A 19,180-nucleotide genomic window follows, 5' to 3' on the forward strand; every position below is an offset into this window, starting at 1 on the left:
ACGCACTTTAAACTGCACACCTTTTCCAAGAGATAACCTCTCCAAACACTCTGGATTGTATCTTCAGTTTCTAAGGGTACATACAGAATCAACAGATATGAATATTTACCATGTGCCACACATAGTTTTGCTTTTGTTGTATATTTGTTTTTTGAACCTAATTGTGATCATACTATTACATTACTTTCTGCAACTAGCTTTTTCCACTTAACAACTTATGGTAGATACTGTATTTTTTAAAATAATAATTTCCCCTTTTAAAATGTTTTTACTGATTACAGAGAGAGAAAGGGAAGGGGAGAGAGACAGAAACATCAGTGATGAAAGAATCACTGATCAGCTGGCTCTCGCACATTCCTATTGGAGATCAAGCCTGTAACCAGGCATGTGCCCTGATAGGGAATAGAAAGAACCCCTGGTTTATAAGTCGACGCTCAAGCACTGAGCCAGGATGGCTGGATGACACTATAAGAATTTTTTAAAAATACATTTTTATTGAGACAGAAACACCAACGATAAGAGAATTACCGAAATAGGCCTCCCCCTGCACATTCACCACCAGGGGACTGAGACCGCCACCCAGGCATGTGCCTTGACTGGGAATCGAACATCAACCTCCCATCTAGCTTGACACTCAGGGAAAAATTAAGTATTTTTAATGTAGGGAGTTGACTTTGATTTAAAAAAAAAAAAAAAGGAAAGGAAAATATTAAAAGCACCGGAAGTCCTATTATTATATTATAAAGCTAAAACAAAATCCAATTTTAGTTTCAATTTTTAATCTGTATAAATAAAACTTCAGAATATGTTTTCTACTTAAAAAAAAAAAAAGTTCCTAGGCAATTTGAACATAAAAAGAACATTTAACAGTAACTACAGAAATAACATGCTCACTCTTCAGTCCCCAAACCCTTCAAACTTTGTAGTAATTAAGACAATATCCGAGTTTACTTACTTCATTTGTTTATCTGTTCATCACAGATCACTCGTGGGTCCTTCCCTTTTCCCTACTACTTAAAGACTCATCTAGCCTTCCTTTTCCTGCCTTCAGATAGAGTTGCACGGGTAGGAATGCGTATGAAATAGTACTGTTGACATGCATTGGTGAAATGAAGATGGCTCATGAGAACTACTGCCTTCTTGAAATTGCAACCACTGCACCTTTTCTATAAACTAGATCAAGTATCTCAAGTAGGTACAATATTCCAATCTTTTCTGAGTCAGATATCTGTGCCCAAACTGTGAGGAATCGTATTCAGTACGTACCTAAATACAAAAAGCAATTAATGTACGAGATTTTCATTAATGTGTTCTTTATAATTTCAAATGTCTGATAATAAAGTTGTTAGTAAACCAAGATAAACCCACACTCTAAAATTCACTTTAAAAACTATATTTATGAATGGAAACTGTAGAAGAAACTGAGAAAAGTTTGACCTCTCTCCATCCCAAGCCTATTTTATGTAGGATTCAGAAAGACCTTTAATGAATAATAAATCAAAGAGAAAGAGGCATAGGGATAGATATTATCTCAAAATTTTTTCTAGTGATGAGTTGTTTAAAATGAAACGAAGTTTTGTTCAGAGGATAATGAATGCCCAGTGTGGAAGCAGAGACAAATGTTGCTGAGGACAGTATGGTACAGTGAAGAGCACAGGCTTTGGATCAGACAAATCTTAGGTCTAATCTAGAATTTGCTGCCTTGAGTAACTAGTTTATTCTCATTGACCCCAAGTTTCCTAAACTGTCAAAGTGGGGATAAATAATAATTCAAATAATACATCAAACATGAGAATTCATAGAAGCAATGTGCACAATATGTATCATACTTGGCATGTAATAATTAATGGAAGTGGCAATAGTGAGAGCTGTGTGGTTGTGATGCTTATGTAGCTAAGCTTAGCTTCCTTCCAAATAGGAGTCTAGCAGTATAAAAGCTAGCAGTTAATCTGTAAAAACTTTCAGGTTTTAAATATCCTGTGCTTGATAAAATGTCATGAAGAGCTTAAAGGTTCCAAGGAACCTTCTAATTAAATGAAAAGCAGTTTTATGGCATCCAAAATTAAAGCAACAACATAGAAGACCAAGGTGAAAGGCAATCTGTAGCTATAGTTACAATCAATCAAATTCGTGAAAATGTATACAATCTGTGTTAACACAAACAAAACACGAAAACAAAGCGCATCAACCGCACTTTAATGTCAACTTACTAATTCAACAAATATTTACTGAATATTATACTGAGAGTCAGCATAGCACAGGTATTCTGTAATCTCAAGAATATAACATGCAGGTGAATTTTGAATTTTTCTAGGTTAGTGACTTCATTTAACATGTACTCAGTCAAGTGCCCACTCTGTACAAGGTATTGTGCTGTGGAGTACAGAAGGCCTTGGATCAGATAGGCCTGGGTGTGAATCCCACTGCCTCCACGTCTTTTTTTCAATCCTCCCCTCATAGAGCTAGAAGCTGAACAAATACTGACTGTGTCTAAAATTAATGCAATGCTACAGCTTTGAGGCTGACCCAAAATTGTAGTTTGATCAGCGTCATTATGCAAATGTCCAAGTTCTGAGTAAAAATAATTTTAGGTAGACTGACTTAAGAGCAATCATTCACACATTAGTACCAACAACTCTGTTCTTATTACACCTCATTCAGAAAAGCTTTAAGAAGCCAAAACCAGTTTGGCTCAGTGGACAGAGCGTCAGCCAGGTCGTAGGTTCGATTCCGGTCAAGGGCATGTACCTTGGTTGTGGGCACATTCCCAGTAGGGGGTGTGCAGGAGGCAGCTGATAGATGTTTCTCTCTCATCGATGTTTCTAACTCTCTCTCTCTCTCTTCCTCTCTGTAAAGAAAATCAATAAAATATATTTTTTAAAAAGCTTTAAGAAAGCTAATACCAAAAAGGAGGTTGGAGGCACAGTACAGGGTGAGGGATCTAAATTCCTGAGACTTTTAGCTTATCTTGAGAATAATTTTTGCATTAAATTTTTATATTAATTTACTTTTATTAATAATTTTCATTCAAATTTCAAAAGAAGTTTTCTCTTTTCAAGTTTTTTATATCCTTAATGCTACCAAAAAATTTTTGTGAACTTTGTTATAGTAAAGCTTATAAACAGTTTTAAAGAAAAGAATTGCTATATTTCAGTTGTGTTTTTAAAAGTTGATTTTAAAGACAGAGGAAGGGGGGAGAGGGGGAGAAGGGGAGAGAGAGAGAAAAGGAGGGAAGGACGGAGGGAGGGAGGGAAGGGAGGGAGGGAAGGAAAAAGGGAGGGAGGGAGGGAGGGAGGGAGGGAGGGAGGGAGGGAGGGAGGGAGGGAAGGAGGGAGACAGACAGAGAAATTTGTTGTTCTTTATGCATTCCTTGTTTCTTGAATGTGCCCTGATCCGAGATCAAACCTGTAACCTTGGCTGATCAGGATGATGCTGAACTGAGCTTCCCAGCCAAGGTCAGTTGTTCTTGTTTTTATAACTGAAACTGGTGGAGGCTTTTGTTACTAGTTGCATCGCTGGTAGGACAAATGTATTACAGCTAGAAGCCAGGGGCTTAGGGCTGAGAACAGAAACTTCAAATGAGATTTAAAGGGTAGGACACACAGTGTGTGTGAAGTTCTCTAGGAAGAATAAGGAGTTAGGTCAGTGGTTTGCCGCTCTGTTGACTAATGAGTTTGCCGACCACTGAGTTAAGTGATGCAAAAATTGTATACTGAATTTTTAAAAATTTAGTCTGAAAAAGCTTACCAGCTCACTCTAAATTAATAAAAAACATCCAAGCACATTAGGCAATTTAGATATTCATAGACTTTTATAGCTTAAAGAGATACAATCTAGTCCAAAATTCTTATTTCATAGGACAAAGATCTATGGCTGTTATACAATGTATCAAAGGGTATAGATAAGTGGTAAGGTAGGTACTGGGATTCCTGACCACCCAGAGTACTAACCACCACTGTACAGTAGTTACTACACAGTGCTTGGTACTACGCAGTGCACCCTTCTCGAAGAACACAAGGACGAAGCATGAGTCCTTAACAGAGCTTATTGCCCAGGTGCTCTTGCACTTGTGACTACTCCATCTGAACTGTATCTGTAATATGACTTTTTAAAAAATATGTTACTTTTAGATAGAGTGGAAGGAAGAGCGATAGAAACATCAATGAGACAGAAACATATAAATTGGCTGCTTCCTGCACATCCCCTATATGGAACTGAGCCAGGATATGTGCCCTCTCTGGGAATTACACTGGTGACCTCTTGGGTTAGCTCTCAACCACTGAACCACACCAGCTGGGCTGTAATATAATTTTATCCATATATTTGCATCTAGTCTTATCCAGGAGACTTATTTCCTAAATTAACTGTATACCAGCTGTACCGGTTAATAATGCGGATTTTGTAATCAATGAAAACATGTAATTTCAAGAGAAACATCAAAAGTGCTTTATTCAAAGTAATGTCCATCGCTGGCTACACACTTCCCCCGTCTTTCAGGTAATCTGTGAATACCGTCCCAATAGAACGTTTCTTGTTTTTTGTTTGTTTTTTGTTTTCAATATTATTTTATTGATATTTTACAGAGAGGAGGAAGGGAGAGAGATAGAGAGCTAGAAACGTCAATGAGAGAGAAACATCAACCAGCTGCCTATTGCACACCCCCTATTGGGGATGTGCCCGCAACCAATGTACATGCCCTTGACCGGAATCGAACCTGGGACCTTTCAGTCCACAGACTGACGCTCTACCACTGAGCCAAATTGGTTTTGGCTGTTTCTTGTTTTGAGGCAAACCATTCAGAGACCCAATTTTCCTCTTCTTTGTATGTTTTGAAGTGCTGCTCAGAAAGTGTGTGTGCCGCTGAAACCGGTTTGGCTCAATGGTAGAGCGTCGGTCTGCGGACTGAAAGGTCCCCGGTTCGATTCCGGTCAAGGGCATGTACCTTGGTTGCGGGCACATCCCCGGTGGGGCGTGTGCAAGAGGCAGCTGGTGAATGTTTCTCTCTCATCGATGTTTCTAGCTCTCTCTCACCCTTCCTCTCTGTAAAAAAATCAATAAAATATGTTTTAAAAAAATAAAATAAATTTCCCTGAAGATCTCTTTAAAAAAAAAAAAAAGAAAAAGAAAAAAGGAAGTGCATGTGCCATCTATTGAAACAAGTGGTAATCTGAAGGAGCAAGGTCTGGTGAATACGGCAGGTAGGTTAATACTTCCTAGGCAAGATCATTTAACGTGTCTTTGACTGGTTTTGAAGTGTGTGATGGTGCGCATCATGAAGCAAAATTACTTTACCATGTCTTCTGGCTCATTCTGGTCGTTTTATGATCAAAGTGTAGTTCAAATTTGGTCGTTTTATGACCAAAGTGTAGTTCAAATTGATTATTTGTTTTTGGTAGTGATCAGTACTAATGGTTTTACCTGGTTTTAGAAGCTCATAATACACCACACCTTTCTGATCCCACCAAAAGCAAAGCATTGTCTTCTTTCCAAAGCAATTTGGCCTTGCAGTCGATGTAAATGGTTGACCTGGACCAACCCATGATTTTGTGAGTTTAGGATTCTCAAAATAAATCCACTTTTCATCACCAGTCACAATTCGATGCAAAAAAGACTTTCTTTTGTGCTGATGAAACAACATTTTACTGATGACTTTAAGGTTTTCCATTTGTCTTTCACTGTTGATGTGGCACCCATTTTCCTTCCTTTAAAATCTTTCCCATTGCTTGTAAACGATTGGAAAATGTTTACTGAGCAATGTCTAATCTTTCTGCAAGTTGTTTTTGAGTTTGACACACTTTTTTATCCAATAATGCTTATAATTGTTGATCTTCTTTTTTGGTTGACCTGGACATTGTCTTTCACAGTGAAATCATCACTTTTAAAGCATTTAAACCAGCGTTCACAAGTATCTTGAGATGAAACATGCTCACCATAAGCTTCCCGAAGTATACAGTAACTTTCAGCAGCACTTTTCTTCAAAATAATTAATTAAAACTCCCCGCAAATGCTTTTTTTTTTGCACGAAATTCGACTTTTTTAAATGTAAAAATATCTATGTTAACAACTTCATAAAATTTGACATATGAAGTTTTGAAGCTTGCAAGCTATTTCAGTAAATTTCTCACTGACAAAATAAGGTTTCAGAAATACTTTTCCTTCATAGCTAAAACTCTTAAATTGGAAAAAGTTTTGCTGGATGATCCTTTGCCTTAGCTGTGGTCAAATGATAATTTAAGGGTCTATAAATTAGCATATAAAGTGAGTAAAGTAACTTTAAAGGAATTTTGGAATTGACCCTGCCTGCCTGATTGCCTCTAACCACTCTGCTTGCTGGCCTGCTCGCCCCCAACTGCCCCCCTGCTGGCCTGATCTCCCCTCAACTGCCCACCCCCATTGGTCTGCTTGCCCCCAACTGCCCTCCCCTCCTGGTCTGATTGCTCCTAACTGCCTCTACCTGCCCCTTTCCCCCCAACTATGGCTTTGTCCGGAAGGACGTCAGGAGGGTCTCCAGATCTAATTAGCATATTACCCTTTTATTAATATAGATATTTCCTTGTACCTATTTCTATGTCATATTGAATGTATGTACATGGATTTAATATGAGAGCTACAGGCTAGCTTTTTAAGAAGCCTGAAATGAAATGAAAGGATTCTCTCATGTTTATAAATCAGAGTATCAGAATGTATTGAACACCTACAATATTCCTAATACTGCACAGAGCATTGAGGTAGAGGGTAAAGAAGGATGGTATACAACAGAGCTAATTACAGATAAGAGATTAAATTTTAAACCAAGAAACAATCTGAGAAAATTAAGTACTAAACTATATTGAATAAAGTTCAGGAAGAGTTTAGGAAGAAAAGAGCACAAATTGTACTCTAACAGGTTTTAGGAAGGATGTCGGATTTAAATGAGGCCTTAATGAAGGCATAGAAAAAAAGAAAAAGCAAAGGGAAAGAAAGGCATTTCGGTAATCTGTATAGGTAACTGTGAGTAACTGAAAAAAGGTACACAGCAGCATAAAAGTTTGAAATGTAATTGAGGGAAGGCATATTTGTTTTATTGCATTACCATCAATGGGTCAGGCTCTAGACTAAGCAAATGTCTGTGTGAATTATCATATGTATTACAGACATGTATGTATACATGTAAATATGTTTATAATTTTGACATTTAATCCAAACAAACCCACAAAGTAGGTAATGTTTGAAGACCCATTTTTCAGATAAAACAGAGGCACACAATATTATATAACCTTCCTGGGGATCCAAGATGGCTGCTCGGGTAGACACCTAACCGCAGCAGCACACAACAATTTCAATGGAATACAACTAAAATGTAGAGTGGATATCGCCCAGAGCTACAGGTAGTCGACTGACTGAAAATGCTACAACAAGAAGGAAAGAGAAAACCAGAAGGAAAATCAGAGGAGCTGAAAAAAAGCCTAAGGTACGGAGACATGCTGCGCGCATGCACATGCGCGTACACGGAGAGGACGCAGCCGGAGAGGAGGAGAGGGCTGGGTGCCTGCCTGGCGTTCCCTAGCAAGAAGGAAATAAAACCCCCAGCCTGGGCTAAACCCCCGAACCGGCAGCGCTGACCCCCAGTTATGAGCCAGACCCTGGGGACCCAGGCTCCGGCAGGGGGAGACGGGGCTGTGAGGCGGAATCCCAAGCGAGCAGCGAAAAGCAGGGCCCCCGGAGTCGCGCGCACATTGTGCGCAGGGGACTGAATGTTGACTCTGATGCTGGACTCCCCTAGCGGGAAGGAGAAAAAAAAAAAAGCTCCAGACTGGAGGAATGCAACGGGGAGCAGGAGCCCCTGCCGGGGAGCAGGAGCCCCTGCCGGACACCAGCCAGCCGGGCGCCGGCAGGGAGCCGGGCGCCGGGGCCCCCAGGGGAGGGGGGGTGCCCCTGAGCCATAGACCTCTAAGCGCAGGCAACGGAGCCAAGGCCGGGGGCTGCTTCCTGGGCAGCGCCGACCCCGGCAACAGGCTGGAGCAGCGCGGGAGCCTGCGGAGAACAAAGGGGTGCCACAGGCCAACCTGCTGAGCTCCCAGGACAGGAGGAAGAAACCAAAGTTCTCAATGTGAAGACATCAAGTGAGAGCAAAAGATAGTAAAATTACTATAGAAAGAATACAAAGAAGATCTTGAAAAATCAAAGACTAAGTCAGAACTCAACTCACCAGCCAACATTGCAACATAAATGCGTTAAAAAAAAAAAAAAAAGGACAGAATGTTGGAACAGCGGCGGCCAGGCCTAGAGTGCCCAGGCACAAAGCAATGGCAACCGGGCCCGGAGCAGCAACGGCCAGGCCCCAGAGCAGCAGCAGCCAGAACCAAAGCAACAACAGCCAGCACTGGAGCAGCCAGACCTGGGGCAGTGGCAGCCAGGCCTGAGGCGGAGGCAGCCAAGCCCAGGGTGGCCAGTCCAGGAACACCCAGACCCGGAGTGGCCGGGCCCGAAGAAGCCGGGCCCAGAGCAGCCGGGTTGGGAGCAGCCAGGTCCAGAACAGCAGTAGCCAAGCCCAGAGCATCCAGGCTGGGAGCGGCCAGACTCGGAGCGGCCGGGCCCGGGGCAGCCGGGCCCAGAGCAGCCGGGTCTGGTGCGGCCAGGCCCGGAGCAGCGGCTGCCAGGCTGGGAGCGGCCAGGCCCGGAGCAGCCGGGTCGGGTGCGGCCAGGCCCAGAGCAGCAGCAGCCAGGTCCAGAGCAACTAGGTCAGGAGCGGCGGTGACCAGACCCGGAGCAGCTGGTTGTGGAACGAACCAGAGCAACAGAGGCCAGGCCCGGAACAACCAGGACTGGAACAGCTCGCTCTTCGCCTGCCCCTGCCCCACGGCTGCCTCTCAGACATGGCTGGAAACTTTTGTGGGAACTTGAGGGTCTGCTGAATCAAGTGATGAAGGCTTAGATCTGGATGTGTTGAGTTAGTATAGGGCTGGGGTGTTGAGTGCCTTGGGTGGGGCCTGGATGAGGCTGGTTGACCTATTTGTAAATGTCTTTTGTGTGAAATGTATCATTGGGCATGTGGTGGTATTATTGATATGAGAAAATGCTAAGTAACTGATTTACTATCTGAAAAGGGATTTACTATCGGGAAAAGGAAGGGAGGAAGAGACTGAACATAAATTGCACCTATGGATGAGGACAATGGGGGATGGGGAGGGGGCAGAGGGTGGGGTGGGAACCTGGTGGAGGGGGGAAGAAATGAGGAACCTTTGTAACAATATGAACAATAAAGATTGATTTAAAAAAAAATATTATATAACCTTCCTAAGGCTACAGAGGACTTGGTAAGATTAGAACACAAGCAGTATGACTCTTCAGCCTGAGATTATGGCCTTGACAATTTGCCACCTATAAAAATAACTTCAGCCCTGGCCACTGTGGCTCAGTTGGTTGAGTGTCATCCAATGAACCAAAAGTTCGCCAGTTCAATTCCCCATCAGGGCTCATGGCCAGGTTTCGAGTTCAGTCCCGGTTGGGGTGTTTACAAGAGGCAACCAATGTTTCACTCATTATCTCTCTCTAATCAATAAAGAAGTCATATTTTTTTTAAATGTCATCTCAATAAAATTCTTTCATAGAATACCATTTTCCAGGGTATATAGTCCAATTTTTAAACTTAATCAAATTTTTAGGTTTTTCCCTAGAAATTTCTAGGAAAAACCAGTTGTACAGGATCCCAAAGATAAAAGGTTTCACACTTCAAGACATTTAAATGATAGACATGATCAAGTTTAGAAAATTTTATTCACTTTTTAGGGCACATTCTGGCTGATTATTAGACTGTACACTCAATACTTAGTACAGGAAGTCCTGAAATTATAATTATGTCCTAAAACTTTATTTTTAAGCTAGTTATTTGGAGCCTGAAACATATTGCCATAGAAACAATGCTATAAATGGTGGCTGAGTTTTATGCTCACACCCTAAAATTAAAAAAATTAAAAAATTTTATATTTTTACTGATTTTAGAGACAAAGGGAAAGGGACAGAGAGAGAAAGAGAAACATCAATGGGCTGCCTTCTGCAAGTTTCCCACTGGGGATCAAGCCTGAAACCCCAAAACGTGCCTTGACCAATAATCAAACCTGTGCTGTGATGGATGTTTAACCAACTGAGCCACACTGGCCAGGGCTCATACCCTAAAATCTTTAAAACCTCTAATGTAGCTAGCTGTATGTTGGCTGTAATAATGCTAATGTATCATTTATATCATTAATAATAACATAAGTACTGTACAACAGTGCCTAACTGAACTCTCAAGGACAAGAGTGAGGCTTGTTGGCCTTTGTGTTCTCTGTGCCTAGCACACTCTTCCCACATGGCTGGCACTGAATGCATGCTTGTTAAATGAAAGTATTAACTAAGAGCCCAGGAAGCAGACGCCAACAGATTTGAATACCAGTTCTACCACTAAATGTTTTTCCTTCCAAGCCTACTTTTCTCATCTATAAAATAGAGATAATCAGCCGGGACCGGTTTAGCTCAATGGATAGAGCATCGGCTTGGGGACTGAAGGGACCAGGGTTCGATTCCGGTCAAGGGCATGTACCTTGGTTGCGGGCATATCCTCAGTGGGGGGTGTGCAGGAGGCAACTGATCGATGACTCTCTCTCATCGATGTTTCTGACTCTCTCTCTCTCTCCCTTCCTCTCTGTACAAAATCAATAAAATATATTATAAAAAAATAAATTAAAAATAAATAAATAAATAAAATACAGATAATCATACTCCTCATAGGACTTACATAGAGATGACAAAATTTTTATGCTTTTTCAATCCAAGTATAATACAATTTTTCTTAAATATTATTGTCATCATTGTAAACACAGTTCATAGAATTTTACAAAGAGATAAAAAAAATTCAGCCTGCTGCTTTATAGATGAGAAAACAAACTGAACCCTAGCTAGTTTGACTCAGTGGATAGAACATTGGCCTTTGGACTGAAAAGCCCTGGGTTTGATTCCAGCCAAGGGCACATGCTTGGGTTGTGGGCTTGATCCCCAATAGGGGGCATGCAGGAGGCAGTCAACCAATGATTCTCAACATTGATTTCTCTCTACCCTCTCTCCCCCCTCCCTTCCTCTCTGAAATCAATAAAAAGAAAAAAAAGAAAAAGAAAAAGAAAACAAACCGAGGTCCTAAGAGGTTCAAAGTCACATCTAGTTTCAGTGGCTGGCAGGATATGACCTTGGCCTTCTTAATCCCAGTGTAGGGCTCTTCCTACTATTCCAACTGCAGCCCCCCAAGTACAGCATAATCGGCTGCCTGCTTCCTCCTGTGCGTCAACTGTATTACTGAAATATAGAGCTATTCAAATTTCCAAGGGTGGTTTGCACCTACAAAGTGACCTAAACTGCTGCTGTTGGAGATTGTGGTTTGCTGGTCAGTGTTTTTCTGTCTCCTTGTCAAGCCAACAACTGTCTCTTCTAAAAGGTGTGCTGAATTCTTGTTGCCCACTATTTCAATCTGTTATGGGTCATAAAAGATAAAAACTCATCGAAACTGAATCTATGTAAATAATTTTCTATGAGGACCTACAGAAGTGCTCTATGAATAAGATAAGGTTTTAATTCCTGCATTTTGTTTCACCTATTTTTAATTGTAGATAAGCAACAAATTGCCTTACTTTTTTGCTTTCAGCCAAGGGCTCCTGATAAACTTGTGAATAAGAGAGGTGTTTCTGTAGTTCAGCTGCATTACAGGAAATTCATCCACACAGAAAACGAAGGGAACAGAGTGGCTTCTGGAATATTCCTCTCTCCCTCAAAAGTGGACTAACACAAGTATTTAATCCAAATAGTCTCTATTTTGATCAGTTCATCCTAAAGAGGCAACATGGCATCTTCTGACCACCAGAGGGCAATGTGTGAACAGTAAGCTTCTCGGCAAAAAACAGCTTGACCAGAAAGTCCCTTTTTGCACGTGGCATTCATATTCTTGGAGTTCATTTTGTGGCATTTCTATTCCAAGTAACTCACTCTGTGACTGTGACTGCTCCTCCACCTGTATTCTCTATCTTAGCTGGCAACATGATGCACTAAACGTTCAGACTACTTGGAAGTCATTTGGGACTGCTCACTCATAATTACTAGGTAAATCTTGCCCATTTTTCTCACTAAATATTTCTCTAATCTGCCCCTCTATTCCATCACTACCTTACCTGAACTCCACAGGCCTCTATCATCACCCTGAGTTATTACAACAGGCTCCCTAACTGACCCCTCACCCTTAGACAACTCATGAAGAAAGTAAGACCATACCATTCTTCTGCTTAAACACCTCAATAGTTCCCTTCACATATCCTCAGGCTCAAGTACAAGCTCCTTAGCTAGGCATACAATGCCCTCCCCATCCACCCATCTAGTCTTGTTTGGCTATTTCCTGCTTCAAATTTCATGTTCAAGCAGCATAGAACTGCTTGTCACCCCAGCACCCCCCCATTTCTTCATATATTTTTTTACCTCCATTTTGCTGATTGATTCTTCTGTCTGACTCTCCCATATATCATTTTTTTTAAATATATATTTCATTGGTTTTTTACAGAGAGGAAGAGAGATGGACAGAGAGCTAAAAACACTGATGAGAGAAACATCGATCAGCTAGTTGTCTTCTGCACATTCCCTCACCGGGGATGTGCCCGAAACCAAGGTACATGCCCTTGACCGGAATCTAACCTAGGACCCTTCAGTCCACAGGTAGATGCTCTATCCACTGAGCCAATCCAGTTTTGGCCCATATATCATTTAATAATCAGTTTACCACCTCCTCCAGAAAGTCTTTTGTAACACCTCCTTCTCCCACTATTTTAGGTTTTCATATTGCTGTGTATTATCTCATTTTGCACTTATTACACTATATTTTTTAATCATCAGAACAGCAACATGAAGTGGATGTTAAAGCAGACTAACCAGGCTGTCTGGGTTCAAATTCCGGTTCTGCCACTTCTTAGTGTGACCCTGAGCAGGTTATTTAACCAACTTGTACCTCAATTCTTTTTCCCCACTTTTTCCCCCCCTAATGTTTTTATTGATTTCAGAGAGAGGGAGGGAGAGGGAGAGACAGAAACATCAATGATGACAGAATATCACTGATCAGCTGCCTTCTGCATGCTCCCCACTGGGGATCAAACCCACAACCCAGACATGTGGCCCGACTCGGAATTGAATCAGTGACCTCTTAGTTCATGGGTCGATACTCAGCCACTGAGCCACACCAACCAGGCTCACTTTTTATTTGAGAATGAGAATGGGAATCTTTCCTACCATTTATACTTATCATAAGACAGTGCCTATCACAGATTAAATGGTAAATAAAAATCAACTACCAAAATTTCCTGTGTTGGTGTCCCCTCTAGATTATGAGCAACTTAAAGGCAAGGATTTTGGCTCTTTTGTTTCTCTGCAACATAACATGTATTCAGTAAAGGCTGCTGAATGAGTAACTGGTGAGGCAGCTCTCCGATGATGGGAAGGCCTACCGTTTCTTTTTCAGCAGATGCACACATATTTTTCAATTGTATTGTTTCTAATTTTGTAGCTGATGTTTTCAATATATTTTTATTGATTTCAGAGAGGAAGGGAGGGAGGGTTGGAAACAATGATGAGATAGAATCATTGGTTAGCTGCCTCCTGCACGCCCCTGGGGAATCAAGCCTGAAATCCGGGTGTGTGCCCTGACCAGGAATCAAACCATGACCTCCTGGTTCATAGGTCGAGACTCAACCACTGAGCCACGCCAGCTGGGCTAGCTGATGTTTAATTCTAACCAAATCCCTGAAAACTTTCACACTTTTATCTACTTGAAAGTCAGTAAGCCCTGGCTGCGGTGGCTCAGTTGGTTGAGCATAGTCCCATGCAAAAGGTTACCAGCTCGATTTCCGGTCAGAGCACACGCCCAGTAGGGAATGTGCAGGAGGCAGCTGATAGATTTTCCGCCCTCACACCCACATTTCTCTGTTCCTAAAAATCAACAAAAATGCCTATTTTAAAAAGTCAATGAAATGAAACCAATAGAGTATCATAAAAAGTGTGTTCATTCTAAGAAGCTTAACTCCATTTTTAATCCTTAAATATATTTGAGATTTAAGATCCCCCCTCATCCTTACAGCACCTAACATAGTAAAAGCCTTCATACTTTCGTATATGCTATTCCCTTTGCTTAGACCTTTTCCTATGTCTAGCTTATTCTCAGACACCTCTCTTCTGTGCTTCTAAAACAGCCTGTACCTACAACTATAGGGAGACAAATCTTATATCATTCAAACTGGGATACTATATCCATCACCACACTGACATTATAATTATGTGGCTCCCCTGCTTTGCTGCAAGCTCCTTGAGATCAGGGCACTGTTTTAGTCATCACTGTATCCCTCCCTGAGCCTTGATATTTGGTAAATTTCATTTTGCTTATCTTTTTTTTTTTTTTTTTGCACTGTTTCAATCATGGCAACTTTTATATAAAGGGTGAGGCAAAGTAGGTTTACAGTTGAGTTTGTGAAAGTTTACTTATTTTTTAAAACAGTTTTTTAATATATATATTTTTTATTAATTTTCCACAGAGAGGAAAGGAGAGGGATAGAGAGCTAGAAACATCGATGAGAAACATTGACCAGCTGCCTCCTGCACACCCCCCACTGGGGATCCGCCTGCAACCAATGTACATGCCCTTGACTGGAATCGAACCTGGGACCTTTCAGTCCGCAGACCGACGCTCTATCCACTGAGCGAAACTGTTTTTGGCAAAAGTTTACTTATTATTTACTAGCGGCCCGGTGCATGGGAGCCAGGCCAGGGGGAGGGGGACACACATGGGAGTTTAGGGTGGCTGATTTGGGCTCCGATTGGGCCGGTTGGCTGCCAAAGTGAGTGTCATAGCAACGGGTCATTCTGTTGTTCTGGTTGCTTGGCTTTTATATATATTGATTATTGTATTGTATTATTCTCCCATACCAACAACTATAAACCTACCTTTGCCCTACCTTTTTACAGTGGCCCAAAACTTACAAAGCAATTTCCCATGCATTATACTACTGATTCTCACAACAACGCTGAGGTGGGTATTTTCATTAACTTCATTTTGTAAATAGGGAACAGGTTTAGTGGCTGATATCAAATGCTCATAATTATAAGATGCGGCTCAAACTCTTTTTTTAATCATAGCCCTAAGTTTCAGTTTTTATAAACCAGACAACACTGGCAATGACAATGAACTCGTGTCCCTTTGGAATAAACATTCTAAGTCATGCAGTAACCCCATTCTCATAGTGCCCCATATGGCAATTAGAATGTCCTGCCCCTTCCCCACCTCCTCTCCCATCTGCTGACTCCCACCGCTTACCAGGGCAAGCCCTTCTGTAATACTAAAGAATTAAAGTGGGAATGGAGCTCTTTGGTTTTCTCTAAAAAGGATTACATATATCTTTGACAATGAATAGAAATTTTGGTTGGTGATTTAATTCTCTTTAATTTCCCAATTTTGTTTTTGGAAATTATTTTAAACTCAAAGCAGAGTAGTATAAAAAAAAAAAAAAAATGCATGTCTCCAACACACTTCAATAACCAATGTTGTGATTGAATGTGTATGCACTATTTTGTTTTTTGAACATCATCAACTGTGTCACAGCTCATTCTTCATAAATATATCAGGCTAAGTAACATGTGACTCTGTACTTGCATTAAGACCACTTGTTGTTACCATACAAGCCACAATATATAGTTAAAAAACTATCTTAAATATGTACCATCTCCTTCCATGCCATATCTGAAACCACTGTCATTAATCCCCTTCGTTCCTCTAATTTCCTTTCCTTCATGTTTGGCATGCTACTTCTGAATAGAGGAAACCCTCATCCCCCAGCGGCACAGGATATCTTGGCGATAGTCTTCATGGCAAGTATACCCACTCCTTCCCAACTTATAAATTATGACATTCCCTACAATGTGAGGGTTTGGTTTTGTTTTAATGAGTTTGGCTAGTAATAAATCAATGAGAGGCTGGACATCAACACTAATATTAAAGTGTGAGAACTAACACTAGCCCACCAAGGTACAACAAGTACTTCATACGGACAGACCTAAAATAGCAGCCCTGTTATCTATATTTAAACTCTCATGCTTGTTACTTAATTACAGAATTTCAAATCAGCCCAATGCAAAACATTTCCTTTTCCTCTACCTGGTCAATGCTCACCAATCTGAGTAGTGAACAGAAAACATGAGCCCATGAATCATCTGACAGGCCATCCCTAAGCAGGATGAGGCATACACAGCAGCACAGTTATGATCAAATCTTGTTTTCTCTCGTTTTAAACAAGGAATTGACTATTAACAATCATTATGTCTGGGAGGTGGGAGTCAGAATGACTTTTATTTTTGTATTTTATGAACTTCAGTGTAGACTGAATTTTCACAAAGAGCATGAATTTTATAATAAAGTATTTCCATTTTTTAATTAAAAATTTTTGTATTACTTTCAGAGAGGGAAAAGAGAGAGATGGAAACATCAATGATGGGAGAGTTGTTTGGCCGTCTCTTACATCGATCGAGCCCACAATCTGGGCACGTGCCCTAACTGGGAATCGAACCGTGATCTCCTGATTCATAGATCGATGCTGAACAACTGAGCCACACCAGCGAGGCAAAGCACTTCCGTTTTGAGAGGAAAAAAGGGACGTGAATCACTTTTGATTTGGTTCATATCAGAATATTAGAATAGACCTGGCCAGAGTGGCTCAGTTGGTTGCAGTGTCATCCAGTACACTCTCACACCGGATGTGTGTGTGTGTGTGTGTCTCTCTCCTCTCTAAAATCAATAAAAGCATGTTGAGTGTGGATTTACATTTTTTTAGAGTATGAGAATAAATAATTTCAATATTTTATGGTAAGAAATATTAGCACAAGAAGAAAATATCAGGAGAAAACATCCTATAGAGATCAAAGTGACCTCTCAAGCAAATGTTTTTCAACTATACCTCGAGTTTTGGGGAAGACAACAGATTGTAGCTCAAAAATAAAAATCTATGGAACACTTTCTGCATTTTATCCCAAATGGTTTCCTCCCCATTTGAGCCAGAAGGTTAATAGCAAAGGCTGAGCACTTTTCCTGGATGGAGGAGAGACCTGAAAGCAGGCACTCCTAATGGGAAATGGTGCTAAGCACAAAAATATAGTGGTATTAAAGCAAAATCAAAACGCAAGGTCCATCCAGATCAAGTAGCTGAGACTGTTCATGCCCTGGAAAGGTAGGTCCAGGTTAAACATTGTTCCTGTTTTCTCTGACAATGATGCCCTAGCCCCCACCGCAAAGTAGGCCACCACATAAGAGTGGGAAGAATAGAAAGGCTACAGGAGAGACTGCGCAACCTGAGTTATTCTGTGAGATGAAAATTTGGTCATAATACACAAATATGCTTTTAAAATAAATATGTTATCTGAAGGCTCTACTGCAAACTACCTTTATTAATCTTTGGAGAATTTCACTGCCACTACGCTTTCATTTCAATCTCTAAGACGATGAAGCTCCCAACTGGCTCCCAAAGCCATTCAGTTATTATTGAGACTTTATCAGATATCCAGCAAGTGATCTGGGGGAAAGTTTTGAGGTGCGGCTGGCCAGTCCTCAGTCAAGCTTCATCATTTTGTGTCCCAATTCTCCCCATCCTATCCATTTGCAATGACAACGCTCCACAGAATCTAAATACACTTGTTTCAAATGAGAAGGCAGTGATTGCTTTGAAATTATCTTAAGAACTGCATCCTTCTCCAAATCTGCTCCAAACAGCTTGAAACTTCAGCGCAAGAAGCTGATTCTACGTCTCTCCTCAAAACACCTGGACCAATCCGTTGGGGTTTGAGTGGCAAAGGGAAAACTGTTCCTGGAATAGTTCTCCCGCCGAGATACACACTGTAAGTGGAAACACACGCAGGCCAGGGGAGACTCTGCAGGTACCGACCACGCCGACTGAGGAACATTATTATTACACACGTACCAATCTCCTCCTGCCGCCAGGAAACACGAGGACTTTCACCAACATCTCCCTGCCGCTCCCAGCCTGGGAAATGTCATGTCAACCTTTCGGATCACATGTAGACAGATGCGTGGTTAGATAGAATTGGGAGAGTGGGAGGTGGCTGAACTCAGCTCCAAGCCCACGTATTTCAGCGGCAACGACTCCCCATCTACGTCCAGCACACTCGCCCAACACTAACACAACTTCCAAACAGCGCTTTTCCCGGGAAAGAGGTCTTTTCCACCGAAAACTCCCAAACCCGAGCCCTCACACTTTCTGCCGAACAAAAAAAAGCTTGTGTGCCGGCGAGAGGGGGTGGGAAAGAGCGTGGCAAGAATTCGCGCGGCTTTCCGCCTCCTCCTCGGAGCGCGCCCAAGTCTGCGGCCTCGGCTCCGGGACGCTTCCCCTCCCACCCGTCGGGGAGCCGCCGCGGCGGGGAGCGAAGCGGGCTCCGGGCACGTCAATCAGCCCCGTCCGCCCGCCTTCCGTCTACACCTCCCCTCCCTCCCCCCCCCCCCCCTCAAAAAATAAAATAAAGGCCGAGAAAGAAAGGGAAAAGAAGGCAACAGATGCGGGAACTCGTCTCCAATGGGGCTCCTGCTCCGACCCCGGGAGGCCTCACGCCCCGGACCCGGTGGGCGGCGGGACCGGGAGGCGGCCCGGCAGCCGCCCGTCGCCGGGTCCTCACGGCGCGTCCGGCCGCGCTCTGGCGGGCTCCCCGCGCGGGTCCTCCCGGCGCCGTCCGGCCCCGCACTCCGCCAGGCCCCGCCGCCCCGCCGCCCTGAGGCGCGGGCCAAAGTTGCGCAAATTGTCCCACCACTGGCAGATACTCACCGGCCGCGGCGGGCACCGGGGGTGCGGAGGTTTTAGGGAGTTTAAGGCAAACGAAGCCGCGCGGAAGGCGGGCGGAGGCGAAGGGGCCGCGAGCTGCAGTGGCGGCGCGGGCGGCGCTCGGGCTGGGCGGCGCGGCGAGGTTCTGGCTCCGCCGGGGACTGTGCTGCAACAAAGGACTTCCGCTGCCGCACAGCCGCGCCCGCCGCACCGCACTGAGCCGGCCCCGCTTACGCGGCGACTCCGGGTCTGCCCACCAGCTCGCTGCGGCGGCGTCCGCCAGCCAGCCTTCCCCTCCCTCCCGCCCGCCCACCCGCCCGCCGCTGGCT

The 19,180-nt window shown here is 42.8% G+C and overlaps 1 protein-coding gene across 5 annotated transcripts in view; it reads right to left on the reverse strand.

Moving 5' to 3' along the window:
- Window positions 1-18,991, reverse strand: part of ZBTB1 (zinc finger and BTB domain containing 1) — a 33,727-nt gene extending 14,736 nt beyond the window's left edge. For 3 of the 5 annotated variants that reach the window (XM_036434344.2, XM_036434334.2, XM_036434315.2), the window contains exon 1: window positions 18,855-18,991. The gene's annotated coding sequence lies outside the window, so the exon portion shown is untranslated. Of the gene's footprint in view, window positions 1-6; window positions 196-17,999; window positions 18,020-18,854 lie in introns of those variants that run through there. The other 2 variants (XM_045579847.1, XM_036434325.2) reach the window with 2 other exon arrangements.
- Window positions 18,992-19,180: the final 189 nt, after the last annotated feature.

The sequence above is a fragment of the Pipistrellus kuhlii genome, unplaced genomic scaffold (genome assembly GCF_014108245.1).
Source record: "Pipistrellus kuhlii isolate mPipKuh1 unplaced genomic scaffold, mPipKuh1.p scaffold_m20_p_1, whole genome shotgun sequence".
Classification (NCBI taxonomy): Eukaryota; Metazoa; Chordata; class Mammalia; order Chiroptera; family Vespertilionidae; genus Pipistrellus; species Pipistrellus kuhlii.